The sequence below is a fragment of the Bufo bufo genome, chromosome 7 (assembly GCF_905171765.1).
Source record: "Bufo bufo chromosome 7, aBufBuf1.1, whole genome shotgun sequence".
NCBI classification, from domain to species: domain Eukaryota; kingdom Metazoa; phylum Chordata; class Amphibia; order Anura; family Bufonidae; genus Bufo; species Bufo bufo.
The window spans coordinates 5,596,228-5,619,313 of NC_053395.1; the positions used below are offsets into that span (position 1 = coordinate 5,596,228).

The 23,086-nt window shown below is 46.8% G+C and overlaps 1 protein-coding gene and 1 long non-coding RNA gene across 8 annotated transcripts in view; one reads left to right on the plus strand and one right to left on the minus strand.

Annotated features, from left to right (window-relative positions):
• Window positions 1-812, minus strand: part of LOC121008280 — a 124,676-nt gene extending 123,864 nt beyond the window's left edge. The window contains exon 1 of the long non-coding RNA XR_005780547.1: window positions 711-812. This is a non-coding gene — a long non-coding RNA (uncharacterized LOC121008280). The remainder of the gene's footprint in view (window positions 1-710) is intronic.
• The window catches only part of LOC121008275, a 324,152-nt gene that overhangs the window by 124,460 nt on the left and 176,606 nt on the right, over window positions 1-23,086 (plus strand). The window lies entirely within an intron of this gene.

Genomic DNA, 23,086 nt, shown 5'->3' on the forward strand with positions numbered 1-23,086 from the left:
TAATCTGCTCAGCTCCTCCTGCTCTATAACATGCTGCCTGCCTGTAACTGGTTAATGCTGTGAGTCAGGTTAAAGTGAAAGTGTCTGTGATTCCTGGAAATTAGGTGATACAGTGAATGGAGGGAGGGGAGGTCTGCGCTCAGCTGGCCTGGGTTTATGTAGCAGAGCTGTGTTTGTACAATGTGCTGCACCCCTCAGGGCTGGGTCGCTGCTCTGCAGATGACCGGAGAAAGGAATCCATGACCCCCCCCCCCCCCCCCCCCCCTGTCAGGAGCCGGCGGTATAGTCCTCCTCTCGGATACACATTAGTAGAAATAGTCAGTCGGTGATGTGCTGGGGTGTGAATACTTTATACAAGCACCATGTGGGATGTGCTGGGGTGTGAATACTTTGTACGTTTACCATGTATGATGTTGGGAGAGAGAGTTCCAGAGTAGGGGAGAGGCACAGGAGAAATCTTCCTGGATCATGAGGCATCCGGTGCCTCTCATGTCCCCCCCCCCTCCCTCCAGATCACGTACAGAGGGAGGAATCTGCAGAGTGAAAGTGAAAGAGACACAAGAAAGTGAAAGAGACAGATCACACTCATCTACGAAAGAGAGAGGCGAGAGCGCAGGGATCAGAGGGAGACCCTAAGCAGCAGAGAAGGGGGCAACAGCTGAGGAAAGACCCCTCCAGACATAGAGCAGGTAACATGGATACAGCGCCACCTACAGGTCACATGAATACAGCGCTATCTGCAGGTCACATGGATACAGCGCTATCTGCAGGTCACATGGATACAGCGCTATCTGCAGGTCACATGGATACAGCGCCACCTGAAGGTCACATGGATACAGCGCCACCTGAAGGTCACATGGATACAGCGCCACCTGCCAGTAACATGGATACAGCGCCACCTGAAGGTCACATGGATACAGCGCCACCTGCCAGTAACATGGATACAGCGCTATCTGCAGGTCACATGGATACAGCGCTATCTGCAGGTCACATGGATACAGCGCCACCTGCAGGTTACATAGATACAGTGCCACCAGAGGACTCATCACCCGCTGCTGGAGGAGGGTAAGTAGCACCCAGCGATCTCCTCGGATTCTTCTCTGGGAAATCTGTGTCATTTCTGTTTCTCTCCAGACATTGTGATTTCTCGGAGACCATTTATAGTCAGGAGAAAACGGAAGCAACTGGGCCCCAGCGGAAAATACAGAAGAAGGGAGACTCCATTATTAGGGGGACAGATAGGGCGATCTGTCACCGGGATCGGCGAACGCTGCGCTGTCTTCCTGGCGCCAGAGTTCGACACATGGCGGATCGGGTGACAGATTACTGGAGGGGCTGGAGAAGACCCAGCGGTCATGGTCCTTATCGGAACCAATGACTAAGTTAGAGGAAGGTGGAGAGTCCTTAAAAATGATTTCAGGGATTTAGGTCACAAGCTCAGGGCAAGGTAGTGTTTTCCGAAAAACTGCCTGTACCACGAGCCACACAAGAAAGGCAGCGGGAGATTAGGGAGGGGAACAAGTGGCTCCAGAACTGGTGCAGGAAGGAGGGGTTTGGGTTCCTGGAGAACTGGTCCGACTTCTCTATCGGCTACAGGCTCTATCGTAGGGACGGGCTGCACCTCAAGGGGGAAGAAGATGGCTAGAAGGTTGGAGGAGGGTTTAAAGGGGTTGTCTAGGGTCAGAGCTGAACCCGGACATACCCACATTTTCACCCCGGCAGCCCTCCTGAGGCTAGTATTGGGGCATGTCATGCTCCGATGCGTTCCCTTTCCCTGTGCTGGATCGCGCAGGACAAGGGCTCTTCTATTAACAACCACACACTGCCGGGCAGAAGCTTCTGCCCAGCAGTGTGTTCGGTGACGTCACCGGCTCTGATGGGCCGGATTTAGTGATGCCCTAACCGTTTTACAGACTAGGGCAGCGCTAAAGTCCGCCCATCCGTGTTGGTGATGTCACCGGGCTTACTGCTGGGCGGAAGCTTCCACCTGGCAGCCCGAAGGAAAGGCCGCTACGTCACCGGATCTCCTGAAAATGCCTTTACCCTGCGCGATTCAGCTCAGGGCAAAGGAGAGCAACAGGAATGGAAGGAGGGACCAGAACAGCTCTGAAGGAAAGGTGTAGGGTAAAAAATATACATAAACCTCTCACATGTATGTATACTAATGGCAGAAGCCTGACTAATAAACCGGGGAACTGGAATTAGTGATGTGTGAGGAGGACTATGACAGTGGTAATAACTGAGACACGGCTGGATGATAGCTATGACAGTGGGAATAACTGAGACACGGCTGGATGATAGCTATGACAGTGGGAATAACTGAGACACGGCTGGAGGATAGCTATGACAGTGGGAATAACTGAGACATGGCTGGAGGATAGCTATGACAGTGGGAATAACTGAGACATGGCTGGATGATAGCTATGACAGTGGGAATAACTGAGACATGGCTGGATGATAGCTATGACAGTGGGAATAACTGAGACATGGCTGGATGATAGCTATGACAGTGGGAATAACTGAGACACGGCTGGATGATAGCTATGACAGTGGGAATAACTGAGACACGGCTGGATGATAGCTATGACAGTGGGAATAACTGAGACACGGCTGGATGATAGCTATGACAGTGGGAATAACTGAGACATTGCTGGATGATAGCTATGACAGTGGGAATAACTGAGACACGGCTGGATGATAGCTATGACAGTGGGAATAACTGAGACATGGCTGGATGATAGCTATGACAGTGGGAATAACTGAGACACGGCTGGATGATAGCTATGACAGTGGGAATAACTGAGACATGGCTGGATGATAGCTATGACAGGGGGAATAACTGAGACACGGCTGGATGATAGCTATGACAGGGGAATAACTGAGACACGGCTGGATGATAGCTATGACAGTGGGAATAACTGAGACACGGCTGGATGATAGCTATGACAGTGGGAATAACTGAGACACGGCTGGATGATAGCTATGACAGGGGGAATAACTGAGACACGGCTGGATGATAGCTATGACAGTGGGAATAACTGAGACACGGCTGGATGATAGCTATGACAGTGGGAATAACTGAGACATGGCTGGATGATAGCTATGACAGTGGGAATAACTGAGACACGGCTGGATGATAGCTATGACAGTGGGAACAACTGAGACACGGCTGGATGATAGCTATGACAGTGGGAATAACTGAGACATGGCTGGATGATAGCTATGACAGTGGGAATAACTGAGACACGGCTGGATGATAGCTATGACAGTGGGAATAACTGAGACACGGCTGGATGATAGCTATGACAGTGGGAATAACTGAGACATGGCTGGATGATAGCTATGACAGTGGGAATAACTGAGACACGGCTGGATGATAGCTATGACAGTGGGAATAACTGAGACACGGCTGGATGATAGCTATGACAGTGGGAATAACTGAGACATGGCTGGATGATAGCTATGACAGTGGGAATAACTGAGACATGGCTGGATGATAGCTATGACAGTGGGAATAACTGAGACACGGCTGGATGATAGCTATGACAGTGGGAATAACTGAGACACGGCTGGATGATAGCTATGACAGTGGGAATAACTGAGACATGGCTGGATGATAGCTATGACAGTGGGAATAACTGAGACACGGCTGGATGATAGCTATGACAGTGGGAATAACTGAGACACGGCTGGATGATAGCTATGACAGTGGGAATAACTGAGACATGGCTGGATGATAGCTATGACAGTGGGAATAACTGAGACAAGGCTGGATGATAGCTATGACAGTGGGAATAACTGAGACATGGCTGGATGATAGCTATGACAGTGGGAATAACTGAGACATGGCTGGATGATAGCTATGACAGTGGGAATAACTGAGACATGGCTGGATGATAGCTATGACAGTGGGAATAACTGAGACACGGCTGGATGATAGCTATGACAGTGGGAATAACTGAGACACGGCTGGATGATAGCTATGACAGTGGGAATAACTGAGACATGGCTGGATGATAGCTATGACAGTGGGAATAACTGAGACAAGGCTGGATGATAGCTATGACAGTGGGAATAACTGAGACATGGCTGGATGATAGTTCATAGGTTTTGGAACCGCGCTGCTGGGAGCTATGTATTCCGGTCACAGGTGGATGATACAAGGGTGTCAGCCCCTCTCCTCGACAACCAAAGGATATGGTCCTCCCAGACCTCCTCCTCTACAGGGTTTAAGGGGATAGGCAAGATAGTGAAGCACCCTTGAGAAAGTTGTTCTAAAAGGTTTTATTCTACTTACAACAGGTCAGTAGACAAAAGGCATAAAAATACAAGATGATCGTCACGTTCCTGCCCGACCCGGGTTTCGCTACCTCGCTTCTTCAAGGGCGATGACGTCATCGCCCTTGAAGAAGCGAGGTAGCGAAACCCGGGTCGGGCAGGAACGTGACGATCATCTTGTATTTTTATGCCTTTTGTCTACTGACCTGTTGTAAGTAGAATAAAACCTTTTAGAACAACTTTCTCAAGGGTGCTTCACTATCTTGCCTATCCCCTTAAACCCTGTAGAGGAGGAGGTCTGGGAGGACCATATCCTTTGGTTGTCGAGGAGAGGGGCTGACACCCTTGTATCATCCACCTGTGACCGGAATACATAGCTCCCAGCAGCGCGGTTCCAAAACCTATGAACTTGACTTTGCCAGTGTGAAACCTACCACACGAACCCGGGACCAGCAGCAGCGCAAGTAACTGTCCGTGTTGAGACGCAGGACTGACTTTCTGTTTTATTTATGGCTGGATGATAGCTATGACAGGGGAATAACTGAGACATGGCTGGATGATAGCTATGACAGTGGGAATAACTGAGACACGGCTGGATGATAGCTATGACAGTGGGAATAACTGAGACATGGCTGGATGATAGCTATGACAGGGGAATAACTGAGACATGGCTGGATGATAGCTATGACAGTGGGAATAACTGAGACACGGCTGGATGATAGCTATGACAGTCGGAATAACTGAGACATGGCTGGATGATAGCTATGACAGGGGGAATAACTGAGACATGGCTGGATGATAGCTATGACAGTGGGAATAACTGAGACATGGCTGGATGATAGCTATGACAGGGGGAATAACTGAGACATGGCTTGATGATAGCTATGACAGTGGGAATAACTGAGACACGGCTGGATGATAGCTATGACAGGGGAATAACTGAGACATGGCTGTATGATGGCTATGACAGTGGGAATAACTGAGACACGGCTGGATGATAGCTATGACAGTGGGAATAACTGAGACATGGCTGGATGATAGCTATGACAGTGGGAATAACTGAGACACGGCTGGATGATAGCTATGACAGGGGAATAACTGAGACATGGCTGGATGATAGCTATGACAGTGGGAATAACTGAGACACGGCTGGATGATAGCTATGACAGTGGGAATAACTGAGACATGGCTGGATGATAGCTATGACAGGGGAATAACTGAGACATGGCTGGATGATAGCTATGACAGTGGGAATAACTGAGACACGGCTGGATGATAGCTATGACAGTCGGAATAACTGAGACATGGCTGGATGATAGCTATGACAGGGGGAATAACTGAGACATGGCTGGATGATAGCTATGACAGTGGGAATAACTGAGACATGGCTGGATGATAGCTATGACAGGGGGAATAACTGAGACATGGCTTGATGATAGCTATGACAGTGGGAATAACTGAGACATGGCTGGATGATGGCTATGACAGTGGGAATAACTGAGACATGGCTGGATGATAGCTATGGCAGTGGGAATAACTGAGACACGGCTGGATGATAGCTATGACAGTGGGAATAACTGAGTCACGGCTGGATGATGGCTATTGCGGCGACCGGGACATGCAGGGGAAAAACACGTGAGGCTCATGGTGGGCCGATGGGGGCAGTAGTTGTTCGTACTCAGTTAGCAGATGCCTCCCTGGGCCGGCGTGCAGTGATGAGGAAGGCGGCATGAAATCCTCCGGGGCACGCTCCGTTACAGGGAACACCAGCCAGATAGAAGTTGAGGTGCTCTTGATGGTAATGGGTGTAAGGTGCTTTTGAGGCCGGGGCCCTGGTTCGTGACGCCAGCACTGTAAGGTGCAAATGTTGAGAGTAGTAGTAGTATAAAAGAGGAGTCGTTTGTTGTAAACCAGTTGAACATTTACTGACAATGAATAGTCTCTGGACAGTTGTACAGATCATCAATGGAAAGCATTCTGTATGGCACAAATAATAATAACTTCGCATGTCATCCGATTATCAGCTAGTGGCAGTTGTCAATGGAGGGATTGTTCTACTGCTGACACTTTACAGGCCCGGATCCTGGTGGTAATCCTAGGTCCACTCTACAGCACCTGGTACTAAGTATGCGGATATGTCTGGTCACTATGAGCTATCCTTCCAGGGCGATCTCCCTTGTGGCAGGCAAACTCTTCTGCTTCATTATTTGCAGGATACTCTTCTAGACAGGTTTTTCCACTATGACCCGGAAGGTTTGTGTAGTGGATAAGGACAATTCTGCGCACTAATTGTCCATCTGTGTCCAGGTACTCGGAGAGTTGCTCTCAGGCACTGGTGCTGATGAGGTCCATGACCAGGTTCAGCCGTTACCCTCGCTAGGCTCTCCGCATCTTTGTACATAGACTCACTGTCTGGTGCTTGGTTGCTGGGGTTGTCTTCTCCAGGCTGGATCAGGGCCCAGAGGAAAGGAACACAGCTACATGGTGATTAAGGGTCCTTCACACGTCCGTGTGTGTTTTGCGGATCCATGGATCCGAAAAACACGGACATGGCAATGTGCGTTCTGCATTTTGTGGACTGCACATCGCCGGCACTAATAGAATATGCCTATTCTTGTCCGCAATTGCAGACAAGAATAGGACATGTTCTATTTTTTTTGGGAACAGAAATGCGGACCCGGAAGTGCGGGTTCGCATTTCCGGAGCCGGGCCGCACATCATGCGGCCTTATAGAGATGAATGGGTCTGCAATTCCGTTCCGCAAAATGCAGACGTTGACATGGGGCCTTAGGCCTGTTTCTCTCCTCCATGAACTTGCTTCTCCTCTCTGACTCTGACTCTAACATAATCTCCTCTAAGCTAGACACACCCCACTATATATACTATGTGGTGCCAGCACCACCTAGGGGCGAGTGGGTGTAATGACATTGCCAGCCAGATAATAGGAAATACCATACATTGCAAATAATCACATATATATATATTCAGATGTTTAAAGTGTCCCATTTACACACTGACGTGGGACGCTGCACTATGACTGGGCGGTTAATGTTCAGGGTTACAGTCTGTTTAGAAAGGATCGTCTAAACCCGAAGAGGGAGGGAGGGGTTTGTCTTTATGTAAAGTCCTGTCTAAAGTCCACAGTCCGGGAAGATATAAGTGAGGGACATGGACATGTGGAGTCTCTGTGGGGAGAGATACATGGAGGCAAAAACAGTAATAAATTACTAATAGGAGTTTACTATAAACCACCTAATAGACCGGAGTCCACAGAAAATCTACTACTAAACGAGATAGACGAGGCGGCAAATCATAATGAGGTGGTTATTATGGGGGAACTCCGCAGATACAGACTGGGAAACTGAGACCTGTACATCTCATAGAGGAAACAGATTCTTGGCAATAACCAAAGACAATTACTAGTGTTGATCGAGCAACATAGTGCTCAGGTGCTCGGGGTCTCGGGCCGAACACATCGGGATGCTCGGGGGCTCTGTAAATGGAAGTCAATGGGAGAACCGAGCAGTAAACCAGGCACCGCCTGCTCTGATGAGGGGAGGGCGTCTGGTTCACAGGAAAAGGTCAGAAATTGATGGAAACACGACCGAGATGGTTCGGGAACAGCATGGGGAGGACGTCTGGACGCATCTTGGACTCCCAGGTCGCTGCTGGGAACCATGTTGTCCGAGTAGTGCGACACTTTTACAGACAATAATACGCACAAAACCGAAGATAGAATTGATTTAGAGGAAAAATTGTTAGGAAACGGAAACATTCCTTCCTGTATATTTACTTGTATATAAAGTGCAAGTGCTGCCAAAAATTACAAGGAAGAGGCACTCCGACACAACCTGTATATCACATAAAGGAGGGCCTCATTCACATTGTGCTACAATAGTTCAGGTAGTGGGACTCCTACACTCATAAAGCCTATGCACTAAGGGAAAGGGCTGCCAAAAATTACAAGGAACCGGCACTCCAATACACACTCAATTACACATAAAGGAGGGCATCATACACACCATTGAAAAATTATGATTGATGGCTGCTGGTGACCCTCAAAAATTATTGGAGCAAGGGCCTGCTGGTGACCCTCTAAAACATTATGGGTGAGGGTCTGCTGCTGAGCTGACCATGTAAAATATTATGGTTGAGGGCCTGCTGCTGAGCTGACCGTGTAAAACATTGTGATGGATCATTTGACGGACCATGTGATGAGCGCAGTGACGTCACCACAGGTCCTTTTCCAAGTGCAAAGCAAAGATGAAGACAGAAGAGATGCCGGATGCGCGAACAAGTGGATTAAGGTGAGTTAAATTTTTATTTATTTTTTAACCGCTCCATCCCTATTTTGTCACCGCCACTTCTGTGAGAAGGTCTGACAGACGTTCTTCTCTACCTCTTGCATGATGTTCTTTGTTTTGGTTTCACTTTTTCATCTCATTTCCTTCTCCCAGGTGTCACCTATTTAGACTAATCCTCTTTCCTTTATATTCCCTCCCATACTGCCTCACTTTGCGGTTTATACTACTTCCTGGATTGAAGTGTTCACTGCTGGAGACTTCTGCTGCTGCTTGTTCAGAAAAGTTCTTTCATGTATTGTGTTTCCTTGCTGGCTTGATTTTAGGTGATATACAAACTGAAAAGAATGCTGTGGTATTAGCAGGAGGTGCTCAAACCCACATGCAGTCGTGCATATATATAGGGGAGCAAATCCTGCACTTGTGGCCCGTTGCTAATGGCGATCCCCAGCAAAAATGCATACGGTGGAGGATGCCTGCAGCGAACCACAAGTACCACAATAGACATCCTACACAAGGTAGCAATTGTCTGGATGTCATAATCAATATAACAATATAACAAATTAATAGCAAAGACAGGTGCACTCTGCAGTCTAACTAAACCCTCAAACTGATTTTAAAATTGAGAGATTAGTCAACATGTCCTACGGTGTAGAACATGTCTAAGCCCGGGCACCACGCCAAGGTTTCTCAAGTAGCCCGGGACCTAACACTCTTCTACCTGAGCCGTATGGGCAATACCAGGAGCCAGTGGGCAAATTACAGGAGCATAAGGCCGACTCACAAACAACTCACCAGTTACCTCCAGCATGTGGCCATGCTTGCAGTGGGAGGAGGGAGGAGTCTGCGAGTCCCACTCAAGACTGGCTGATATGGCCCAGGCCTCACAGGTGCACCTAAATGTGGCCTGTAGATGGAAAACAGGCACATTTAAATTGGAGTTTATAGACCTCCAGGAATCTCAATATATACAAACTGAAAAGAATGGCGTGGTATTAGCAGAAGGTGCTCAAACCCACATGCAGTCGTGCAAATATATAGGGGAGCAAATCCTGCACTTGTGGCCTTGATTCTAGGTGACCCTGACTCCCTCCGTATTAAGTGCAGGGAGGTCGTGTCCCTGCACTATTATAGGGTTTTCAGGTGTCACACAGTCTAGGTACGCGGGCATGCAATCGTCTACCTCTGAGACCCTTGTATGTGCTTAGCAGTCAGGGTGAGCTCTTAGGGTTTCATAGGGGTCACCTTTATGCTCCTTAGTTTGGGATCAAGCCAGTCAGATGTTTATTCATAACTTCCAGCTATTTGCAACATCATCCGTGACATTTTTACTAAGCATTCAGTATTAATAATGCTATTATTTTCCCTTATAACCATGTTATAAGGGAAAATAATAATGATCGGGTCCCCATCCCGATCGTCTCCTAGCAACTGTGCGTGAAAATCGCACCGCATCCACACTTGTTTGCGATTTTCACACAGCCCCATTCACTTCTGTAGGGCTTTCGTTGCGTGAAAAACACTCAATATAGAACATGCTGCAATTTTCATGCAACGCACAAGTGATGCATGAAAATCACTGCTCATGTGCACAGCCCCATAGAAATGAATGGGTCCGGATTCAGTGCGGGTGCAATGCGTTCACCTCACGCATTGCACCCGCGCGTAAATCTCGCCCGTGTGAAAGAGGCCTTAAAGTGCCTTTATGTCAATGACGTTATGGTCAATCCAGGCCTTGTTCATTTTTATAAGAGTCAACCTGTCAGCATTTTCAGTTGGATACGTTTTCAGGCGGATACGTTTATCTGTCATAATGCCACCAGCAGCACTAAATACACACTCAGACAGCACCTCCAAGGCGTAGAGCGCCAGTTCGTGCCGTGTGTTTACCTTGGACACCCAGTAGTTGTAAGGCACTGAGGGGTCATTGAGGACGCTGACACGGTCTGCTATTTATTCCTTTACCATCTTCCAATTTTTTTTTAGCAATTTTTCAACAAGGATCTTCTGGTATTGCACCATTTTGCTCATCCTCATCAAAGTTATTTTTATAGCGGGGGTCGATAAGGGTGAACAACCAGCAATCTGTGTTGTCTAAAATGCGTATAACGCGCGGGTAGCTGGAAAGGCAGCCTAACATGAAGTCAGCCATGTGTGTCAGAGTACCAACAGGCGAGACTTCGCTGTCGTCATCAGGAGGATCACTCCCAATCTCCTCATCATCTTCCTCCTCTTCAGCCCACCCACGCAGAACAGATGGAATTAAACTTCCATGGGTACTACCCTCTGTAGCGGAGGCAACCGTCTCCTGCTCCTCCTCCTCTTCATCGTCCAATTCGTGCTTAGAAGATGAACTGAGGGTGGTCTGGCTATCATCACCCTGTGTAATGTCTTCTTCCCCTATTTCCACCTCTTCCACATGCAAAGCGTCGGCCTTAATTGTGAGCAGCGAGCGTTTGAGAAGACACAGAAGTGGGATGGTGACGCTGATAATAGCGTTATCGCCGCTCACCATCTGTTTTGATTCCTCAAAGTTTCTTAAAACCAACCAGAGATCAGACATAAATGCCCACTCCTCGCTTGTGAATAGTGGCAGTTGACTGGAAAGGCGACGACCATGTTGCAGCTGGTATTCCACTACTGCCCTCTGCTACTCACAAAGCCTGACCAACATGTGGAACGTGGAGTTCCGGCGTGTGCTCACGTCGCACAACAGTCGGTGAGCTGGCGATTGTAAGCGCTGCTGCAGCGTTGACAGACCGGCTGAGGCTGTCGATGATTTGCGGAAATGTGCACACACGCGGCGCACCAGTAGCTCAGGCAAATTGGGGTAGGTTTTGAGAAACCGCTGAACCGCTTAGTTTAAGACGTAGGCTCGGCATGGGATGTGTGTCAGGTTGCCAAGCTCCAAATCCACCATCAAGTTACGGACATTATCAGACACAACCATGCCTGGTTCTAGGTTGAGTGGCGAGAGCCACAGCTCAGTCTGGTCTCTTATCCCCGTCACAGCTCTGTGCGGTGTGCTGTTTGTCTTCTAGGCATATAAGCTTCAACAGGGCATGTTGCCGCTTCCCCACTGCAGTGCTACACTGCTTCCAGCTACCGGCTGATGGCTGACTGGTGCTGCACGCGGATAATTCGGAGGTGGAAGTGGAGGAGGAGAAGTGGGGGTTGGAGCCACTAACGTAGGTGCTGGCGGAAACCCTGATTGACATAGGGCCCGCAATCCTTGGCATCAGTAGCACCTGTGCCATCCCAGGGTACGACTCGCTCCCGGCCTCCCAACATTCACCCAGTGTGCAGTCAGGGAAATGTAGGTCCCTGGCCGAATGCACTTGTCCATGTGTCCGTGGTTAAGTGGACCTTCCCAATAACTGCGTTGGTCAGGGCACGTGTGATGTTACGGGACACATGTTGGTGTAAGGCAGGCACGGCACACCTTGAAAAATAGTGGCTGCAGAAGGCCTCAGTGTCCACAAGCCTAAATGGCAACATTTCCAGGGTCAGTAATTTGGAAAGCTGCGCATTTAGTGCTATGGCCTGTGGGTGGGTGGGTGGCTGGGTATTCGCACTTGCGTTCAAATGCCTGGGGTATGGACATTTGTACGCTGCGCTGGGACACAGAAGTGGATGTGGTCGCTGATGGTGCTTGTGAAGGTCTAGGTGCAGGATGGGAGGCATCTGGGCCTGTGCCTTCGACAGAGGATTGGCCAGCACGTAACACAGGGGAAGATGAGGCAGTGGTATGACACGCAGACACAGATTGTAGACCCAGGCGTTCAGCCCACTTATTACGGTGCTTGGATGCCATGTGGTGGATCATGCTGGTGGTGGTGAGGTTGCTAGTGTTCACACCCCGGCTCATTTTTGTATGGCCCAGGTTGCAAATTACAATTCTTTTGTCGTCTGCACTTTCCTCAAAAAAGCGCCAGACTGCGGAATCCCTACACCTTGGCAAGGGAGATTGCCGCAAGGGGGTGCTTCAGGGAACAGTTGCGGGACTGTTTGGTGTGGCCAGCCTTCTCCCTTTTGCCACCCCACTGCCTCTTCCAGCCTGTTGCGGTGCTGCAGATCCCTCCCCCTCTGTACTGCTGTCCTCGCTCGGCTTTACACCTTCCCAGGTTGGGTCAGTGACTTCATCGTCCACCACCTCCTCTTCCACTTCCTCACTCTGATCATCCACCTGACTTGTTGACCTAACCACTACCTCAATGATTGACAACTGTGTCTCATCCTCTTCCTCAACCTCTTGAGACAGCAATTGCCATTGAGGTATTGGCAACTGTGTCTCATCATGATCCAACTCATTAAACAGTAATTGCAGTTCCCTACCGTCATCTTATTGTGACTGTGGATGCTCAAGAGTTTGGGAATCAGGGCACAAGATCTTCTCATGTCCCTCTTTAAGCGTGCTTGGCGAGAGGGCCAATTCAAGGAATGGCGCTCCTTGGAATATCCGAGTGTGGGATCACTTGTTTGCCCAGACTCTTCATGGTGGGAGGAAGGAGGATCAGGATGAGGATTGTGTTGAGCAGACTCTTGGCTACTGAGACTGGACTTGGTAGAAGACAGGGTGGTGCTTAACCCAGTGGAAGCATTATCTGCTGCAATCCAATCGACCACCTGGTCGCACTGGTCTGACTTCAAGAGTGGTGTCCTGCGCCGCCCTGCAAACTAGGACATGAAGCTAGGTATCGTGGATAGTTTTTCTTGAGCTCTGGCAGCAGGCACAGTTTCAACGCGCCCAGGACCACGGCCTCTGAGTGCACCATCAGCATCACGGCCATTGCCCCGTCCCTTAGTTCTCACCTTCATATTAAATGTTATATATGATTGAAAGTCTGTCACACGTACAGTATCGTAGGATTTGTAAGTGTATGCACAAAAAATTTAAAAAGATATTTGAGAACGTCACACAGGAGATATCCCACAGATAATGTCAATGCTGTCACCAGCGGCTAATGAAAAATTACAGGGAATGTCACAGGTGTTTGGGATGAGGAAACGTTATAAAGGAGAGGTACCACCGGTAATGTCACTGTCCGCAGCGTCTACTTAAAAAAGTACACTGTATGTCACAGATTTTTTTTAACCGCACACGTTACACTGCAGATGTGGCACTGGTATTGTCACTGTCAGAAGCGGACACCGTCTATTGAAAAAGTACACTGGATGTAACAGATATTTTTGGGATGCATATGGGCCAATTGCATATGGCCCATTTCTCTAAGTTGAACAACCGCATCCCCCTCCCCCTGCAAACACGAGCACTGAAGACATTTTGCTGTACTCGCTATACAGCAGCACATACCGCTCACATCCGGTGCCTCCAGGTGACGTCTCCTCTGATGTAGATCTTCTTTGTCATCATCTTCTCCATTCGGTCCAGACACTTCTCTCAGCCGCCTCGTCTCTGCAGAGTGTGACGCACGGACATCTTAGCTTCCTTACTTTTCTGTACCCCCAAATATTATCCTGAAGAAAAATGAGTGCCCCCCATAGTAATAGTACTCCTTATAGTAATAGTGCTCCTCATAGTCCCACCAATAGTAATTCCCTTCTAGAATGCCCTCATTAGAAATAATGCCCCCTACAGTGCCCCCAACCGTGATAACACTCCCCAAGAGTGCCGCCATTAGTAAAAGAGCCCTCCAGTATTAATACTACCCTCACAGAGCCCCCAGTAGAAATAAGGCCCCCTATTGTTCCCCCAGAGGTAATAAAGCTCTCTACAGACCCCTCAGTAGTAATAAGGCCCCCATAGTGCTCTTAGAAGAAATAAGGCGGATCTATAAGTCCCTCCTATAGAGCCCCCAGTAGTAATAAGAACGCCTAATGTCCCCTGGATTTAAAATGCCCCCACAGTGCCCCCAGTATTTATAATGCCCCCTAATGTTATAATGCTCGCCCAGAAGTGCAACAATATTTATATCACCCCCTACTGTTATAATGCCCCCACAGTGCCCCCAGTATTTGTACTGCCCCCTACTGTTATAATGCTCACCCTGAAGCGCCCAAGTATTTATAATGCTGCCTGCAGTGCCCCCTGTAGTTATATTCCTCTGTTTACTGTCCTCAGAAATTATAATTCCTCAGCACTTACGCCATACAGTCCCATGTAAATAACACTATTTCCCTCCCTCCGCCATAGAGTCCCATATAAATACCATCACACCATCTCTCCAGCCCCCTCCAATATACAGTCCCATGTAAATAACATCACACCATCTCTCCTGTCCCTTCCAACATACAGTCCCATGTAAATAACATCACCCCTTCCCCTGCCGCCTTCAACATACAGTCCCATGTAAATAACATCACCCCTTCCCCTGCCGCCTTCAACATACAGTCTGATGTAAATAACATCACCTCCCTAATATTCAGTCTCATATAAATAACATCATCCATCCCACAGACACCTTTAACAAACAGTCCCATGTAAATAAAATCACCCCCAGCCACCTCCAACATGCAGTACCATGTAAATAACATTACCCCTTTAACATTCAATCCCATGTAAATAATATCACTCCCTCCCACAGCTGCCTTCAACATACAGTCCCATGTAAATAACATCACCCTACCTCAGCCACTTCCAAATTTCAGTCCCATGTAATTAACATCACTCCACCTCACTGTCCCATGTAAATAACTTCCCTCCCTTCAGCCCTAACATACAGTCCCAGTTAGATAACTACAACTCCCAACATTGCTCTGTCTCTCACATAGTATTCTCCACTTACCTCTCCTCAGGTAAGCAGACATCACCTCAGCCTCTTCCAGGACTTCTCTTCACTGCTGAGCCGTCCTCTCCTGCACTGGTCACATGATGGTGACATCATCCCAGGTCCTTTTCAGCTACTGCATTTAGAACTGATCACATGACCTGTGAGGTCATCACAGGTCCTTCAGCTCTTGCAGTGCATTAGATTCAATTGTATTGCTGTCCTGAGGATGGCAATACAGTTATTGGTGATGAGCGGCAGGGGCAGTATTCGAATTTGCGATATCTCGTGAATATTTTGTCGAATAATTCGTGAATTCAAATATTCGTTATATTCTGCATTCTTTTTTTTTTACTAGAAAATCAGCAAGGTAATGATTGCGTAATATGCAAATATTACGCGATCAATAGAGGCGTGGGTCAAAATCTAATATATAGCACTATAGAACATAGTGCTATATATTAATTTTTTAGAATATTTGTCATTTTTTTCCATCTGAAGTCATGATTCCTCCCTGCTCAAGTTGCTTGTGGGTCAATGACTCATTGGCCCACAAGCCAGAAGCAGGGAGGAATCATGTGTTCAGATGGGAAAAATGACAAATATAAAAAAAACTAATACTACACTATATTATAAATATTCGCAAATTCTCGAAGTTGCGATATTTGAGATAAAAATTAGCTTTTCCAATATTCGTGCTCAACACTAACAGTTATATCTAACAGGCAGGCAGGACATTCGGGGCCTGGGACAAAACATCAGGGGCCTAGGCCCCGAATGTTTTGACTTAGCAACGCCCCTGGGATGCGCACACTTTACACAGGAGATGTCACAGCTAATGTCACTGTCAGCAGCGGACACCGTCTACGGAAAAAATACACTGGATGTCACAGATTTTTTTGGGATGCGCACACTTTACACTGGAGATGTGGCGCAGCTAATGTCATTGTCCGCAGCGGACACCGTCTATGTAAAAAATACACTGGATGTCAGATATTTTTGGGATGCGCACACTTTACACTGGAGATGTGGCGCAGCTAATGTTGCTGTCTGCAGCGGCCTAACTATTGCATGCTATTTAGAACAGGATGCGCTAAAAATAGATATTACTGTCACACACAATAGTCCTTAGAAGGACTTTTGGGTCTCTGAAAAGTTTTGGTGGTAATAATATTCTTAAATCACTCCCTACACTGTCTGTCCCTTCCTCAGTGCAGCTCTCCCTGACTAAGAATGAGCCAAACCCAATCTATTATAAGAAGTAGAGAAATGGAAATTTACTAATTTTGACAAATTGTTGGTAAATTTGGATTTTTTTTATAAATAAAAATAAAATAAAAATTTACTCAATTTTACCAGTGTCATGAAGTACAATATGTGACGAGAAAACAATCTCAGAACGGCCTGGATAAGTCAAAGTGTTTTAAAGTTATTACCACATAAAGTGACACTGGTCAGATTTGGAAAAATCTGTCTGGTCCTTAAGGTGAAAAATGGCCCGGTCCTTAAGGGGTTAAAAAACTTTTGGGTCTCTAGACTCTCTAACAAGTTTTAACAAATTTGTGCAGGTTGCACTAAAAATATATATTGCTGCCACACACAACAATAGTCCTTAAAAGGACTTTTGAGTCTATAACAAGTATAAAAGCTAAAATATTCCTATTTCACTCCCTCCACTGTCTCTCTCTTCAGCTCTCCAGCTCTCCCTGACTAAGGCCCCATTCACACGTCCGCAATTTTGTTCCGCATTTTGCGGAACGGAATTGCGGACCTAATCATTTCTATGGGGCCGCACAATGTGTGGCCCAGCTCTGGAAATGCGGACCCGCACTTCCGGGTCCGCATTTCCGTTCCCGAAAAAAATAGAACATGTCCTATTCTTGTCCGCAATTGCGGACAAGACCAGGCATATTCTATTAGTGCCAGCGATGTGCAGTCCGCAAAATGCGGAACGCACATTGCCGTGTCTGTGTTTTGCGGATCTGCAAAACACGTTACGGACGTGTGAATGGAGCCTTAGACTGAGCCGAACACATGCTATATAGCACCCGATGACACGTTCCGGCCAGCCAATCACTGTAATGCCAGTTACCAACATGGCTACGGCATTACAGTGAGTGGCATTATATACCTGTAGCAGCCAACAAACGTGCGGGGAGGAGACTCGAGCATGGCGCTTGAGTACACACAGTATTCAGCCGAACACCGCGATGTGCTGAGCATGCTCACCCAACACATAGACCGCTCACCTGAAAAAACACAATCCGCCGGCATAATTGCATAGCGTCCTGAAAATCCCAGTGCGCATGTCCGCGCGTCATCGCCACGTGATACATCACATGATCGGACACTGCATTGTATGACACGTATGTGGTTCCTATGCGCATGTCTGCGCGTCACTAACACGTGATGCCTCACGTGACCCCCGCAGGTGTAGCAGCGTATCATAGCAACAAAGTAGTATATAGAATCACAAGATGTCACCTAGGGGGAAAAAACAGGGGGAATGGGGGATGCTGCAATGAAGCGCACCTAACCCAATCCTGTATCAAGAGGCAGATGTGCTGGACAGCTAGTCACTACCCGACACGTACTGGCCTATCGACCCTCCCCGTCTCCCACATGCAGTGACCCGTTACGTAATATAATAAATGTGTCATATATCTTTTGTGCACCCACTGGGATGTACCGAGGGCCTCGTGTAATAACATACCACAAGGCAATGTCACCCAGGTCACCCAGCGAGAGCATAAAGGTTATCAGGATCCCTCATACATGGCATACCTAATAATGAAAAACGTGATAAATCAGATTTTAAAATAATAAAATAAAAAATCTATACATCCGACTGTTTCTTTCTATTGGGCAAGCCATTCATATGTTCGGCATTCGGAGCAACCCTATAAAATAAATAAAAAAAGATATTATAAACCTAAAAACACCGAATACAGTCGCTGACAGAGACAGAAAAGAGAGACCGAAGGTAATGATGGATCTATCAAACACATGGCCATGGTCTAGAGTCAACATTGCGACCATCTGGTCTTAGTGTATTGAGGTTCGATATCCACTCTGCTTCCCGTTTTTTCAGTACTTTGATCCGGTTACCTCCCATTCTTATAGGGGGGACCTCATCAATTACCATAAATTTTGGATCACCTTCAGTATGTTTTTTATCAATGAAACGTTTAGACACCGCTAGATCTTTACGTTGCTTTCTAATCGAATAACGATGCTGGTTAAATCGCGTTTTAAAATCCCAGGTCGTCTCCCCGACATATAACAAATTGCACGGGCACCAGAAGACGTAAATGACATAAGAAGAATGACATGTCAAATAATGTCCAATGGCGCGTGTCATTAGTGTCTTTGGATGTGTGACTTGCGTACACTTAACCATGTACTTGCAGTTCACACAATGTAAACACGGATAACACCCTAGTTTTTTTTTAGGTCAAAAATGTTTGTTGCGGAATCTTACTAGGTCCTATGTAGAGATGACCTTGCGGTTCGCCTGGGGGTCAGTTCGCGGCGAACTTTGCTCGTTCGCGATTCGCGGAACATGCGAACATATGGAGATATTCGCGTCCGGCATATTCTTTTACATTATGAAGAACTCTGACCCATGACACATCCATCAGGTGGTACAGGACAGCCAATTGAGACATTTCAGCACATGGACACACCCCCTACCTTATAAACGCTGACTAATAGGGCCACAAAAGTCCGTTTAAACACTAGTATAGGTGTGATATCGATAGGTGTGATATAATGAGGGGTGCGATATACTTATAATATACTGTACTTTTTGTTAAATTAACTTTCTTTATTATTATTTCAATATTAACAAACAGATTTCTATAATTAACATCATTTTCCAAACTGAGCCCCCCCCCCCCCCCAATTCTCTCCTCCTCCCATCCCATGATGTGTCCTACTTCTCCACCGGCCCTCCGTAACATGACTGAGGAATGGTGGAGAGAGATGGAGAGCGGAGGGAGCTCTATGGGTTCCATTCTCCCCAAATTCTACTCCATTTTTTCTCTATATCTCTTTGCTTATACAAAATATCTTCATATCTCTTATTGGTCTCTACCAAATTTAACCATGTGTTAATACCAGGAACATCTCGCGCAAACCAAGAGCGTGCTATTAGGAGTCTTGCCAAAAACATTATTTTAAACAGAAGATTTTTTTAGATTGGTGACAGCCCACCATGGCAAGATCCCCCAATACCCAGCATTCAGCAAGGAATCCGCACGTTCAGTTTTTCCTCTATGTAGTCGTAAATAGTCTCCCAATATTGTTTCAGCTCTGAGCAAGACCAGAACATGTGCAGATAATCCGCCTCAGACATCACACCTAGGACAATTAGAATGATCCCTAATACCACATTTATTAAGCCAGGAAGAAGTGACATAAAGTCTATGTAGAATATTAAACTGCACCAGAACGTGATTGAAATGATGTGATACCAGTTTTAGATCCTGAGCCAACTTCCCCTGATCCTCCACATGTGTCGTTAAGCAGTCTTTTTGCCGAGCCCTCTGTCCCGGGGACCAAATATCACCAAATCATGCTGTAATTAAGCTTTTATAAAGTTGAGAAATCTTCATCTTTGGCCCCAAATTCTCTATCAATTCGGTAAATTGTGTACCAGTGTGAATTTGCAACCTGTTTTTTCTTTAATACTTAAAAGTGCCGATCTTAACTGTAAATACCGAAACCATGATCATTTCAGTGATTTTTGTCTTTGTGATAATACCGCGAATGAAACAATATCCCCGTTTCCTACTACCTGTGTCAGATATAGAATATTACCTTTTTGCCAATATAAATCTCTACTTAATTCAACTAAAGTTTGTAAGAGCTTGTTATACCACAGCGGAGAGCGTCCAATTGACCCTTTCACTCCACACCAAAGTCTAATCAAATACCATGACTTCATAAACAACTTCCTGGCGGATTTAAATTCTCTGTCGGGGTCGGTCAATTGATCCGACTCCAGCAGAGAAAAAAAATTATCATAAGGAGATCTATTCACTAAATACTTGCAGAGCGGACTATCCATCCACTCACGAAGAACTGTGCGGCCAAGAAATAACCCCTGAAGGAAGGGAGATCAACTCCTCCTCTCTCCAAGGGCTTATACCAATAGTCTATTTTGAGTCTTACGCGTTTCCGCCCCCCATAATAAGTCCCTAATAATTCTATCAATTTAAAAAATCTATCCCCAATCCAAACTGGAGAATTCTTAAAGACATATAATAACCGGGGGAGGATCACCATCTTAACCAGAGATACCCTATCAGCCCTCGATAGAGATAAACGGAGCCATGTTGTTGTTTTGGACCTCAGCTTATTCATCAGTGGAATCAAATTAAGCGAAATAAAGTCTTCCACCCTAGGAGAGATTATAATACCTAAATACTCAAAAGAATCTGAAAGAGTGTTCATAGGGGCCTCATTAGGGAGTGAAAGGTTATCTAACGTCATGATCCTATTATCCAAAGGCATAAGAGTAGTTTTTTCCCAGTTTACATCCAGACCTGAGACCTCTCCAAATTTATGTATCGTTTGAATAATGTTCAGCAGAGTAGATTGTTGAACATAAAATAAAATATCGTCTGCATAAAGAAAGATTCGGTGTTCGATTCCTAGTACCCCAAACCCCAGAATCTTAGGGTCCTGTCTCATTCTAACAGCCAAAGGCTCAATATAGATATTAAATAAAAGCGGAGAAAGTGGACATCCCTGGCGAGTGCCTCTAGTCATAGAGAAACTTCTTGTAAGATGCCCATTTCTATTCAATCTTGCGGTAGGGGAGCTATACAGAATATACCGGTAAACCTAGGGCCAAAGCCCATCTTATGAAGCACTCTCCACAGGAACCTCCATTCAACTCTATTGAAGGCCTTAAAAGCATCTATAGATAAGATAGATCGAGAATCCCCTCCGGACATCTGTAAATTAGTAAAAAGACGGTGTAAATTATAATGGGTCCCTTTACTAGGCATAAAGCCGGTTTGGTCTGGATGTACAGTCAGGTCCATAAATATTGGGACATGGACACAATTCTAACATTTTTGGCTCTATACACCACCACAATGGATTTGAAATGAAACAAACAAGATGTGCTTTACCTGCAGACTGTCAGCTGTAATGTGAGGGGATTTACATCCAAATCAGGTGAACGGTGCAGGAATTACAGCAGTTTGCATATGTGCCTCCTACTTGTTAAGGGGCCAAAAGTAATGGGACAATTGGCTTCTCAGCTGTTCCATGGCCGGGTGTGTGTTATTCCCTCATTATTCCAATTTTATCACAAGACACGGAGGCTTCGTATTGCTTAAACTTCCTTTACTGTTACCATAGCAGCAAAGAAATGAACATGTCAATCACAAAAGAAAACCATAGTAACAGACTCCTCCCCCTTATCCCAGTATATATGGACTCCACGCTCTGGGATCATCCTCTTTCTTTGCTGCTGCCATAGCAGATAAGTATCCTCTGTGTTAATAGAATCCTTATTTGTCATTTCTTTTGCTTATATAGCGTTTAGCTGTATTTTCTACATCGTTACAGGTTTTTCTGTGGGGGGGGCCCCCCCCTGTCCACTTTGCTGCTGCGCTTCTACCTAGTATTGGTAGTTATTTCACCTTTTTTCTTTTCCCTTTTTTCTCCTTTGGGTTGTTTTCTCCCCAGTTCGCCCTTATTTTGTTGCCTTCCGGTTCGGTCCTTCCATACCCCTTGCTTTCCTTACCGGTATTCTCGGTTACCCTCAGGCCTCCTCGCGCCCTCCAAGGCCGTAATCTTGCGTTGCACGAGATTTTCCTCCTGCTTCCTGACTTCTCCTGTCTCTGGCGGTGACGGCCGAAGTCTCGCGATCGCGAGACTTCGTTCTCTTCTCTTCCGGCATTCGGCGCTCCTGCCTGGATTGCGGCCACCTGAGATCTCGCGAGATCTCGGCTTGGCCCTCAGATTGTTTCGCGCCGTTTTTGTCTCCTCTCGTTTTGCCTCCACTCGTGCTCCGGCAGCTACCTCCATACCCGGTGCCGAATTCTCTTAGGTGAGTGCTTGTCTATGCGCCCTCTTTTATATTTTGGGTGTCCCCGGCCCTCATTGCTTTTCTCTCTCTTTTTCTTCCAGGTCTTTGTCCTTGGTGGCTTGGGGTGACTAACTCCTTCCACCTTTCTTTTCCCATAATGTCTCGCCGCAGTAGTGCCTCTTCCACTAGACAGGACCCTGCTGCCCCCTCTCTTAGCCCCCCTAATGCTGTCAGCCTAATTAATGACTCCACTCTGGAAAGACAGAATGCTGCACTGCAGCAATCTATTTCTGAGGCGATCATGGTGGCTATGGGCTCCATGTCCTCAGTACTATCACAGTCCATATCTCAGGCCTTATGTACCCAGCCCCCTAGGGCCACACAGGATCCAAGATTGGGCACTGAAGGGCCATCTGCCTCCAGAACTCTGAGAACCGATGGTAATCCATCACACGACCACGCGGTTGTCCCGCGAAAAAGAGCCTGTGCACGGCAGGCAGAACGCTCTCGTGCTTGGAAATCAGCCAGGACTATGCCTGAGCATTTGTCTGATTCTGACAGAGAATCTATTGAGGAGGTTCAGAACGAGTCCCATTATGACTCAGGGGAGGAACTAGAGGACGTTGATACCGATCCTCTAGATTTTTTACCAGCTCCTGTCCCACCTACGCCTACGGTCGACTTACAGGAAGACCTCCCTATACCTGACGGTCTCTTGGTGGACCCGCTTG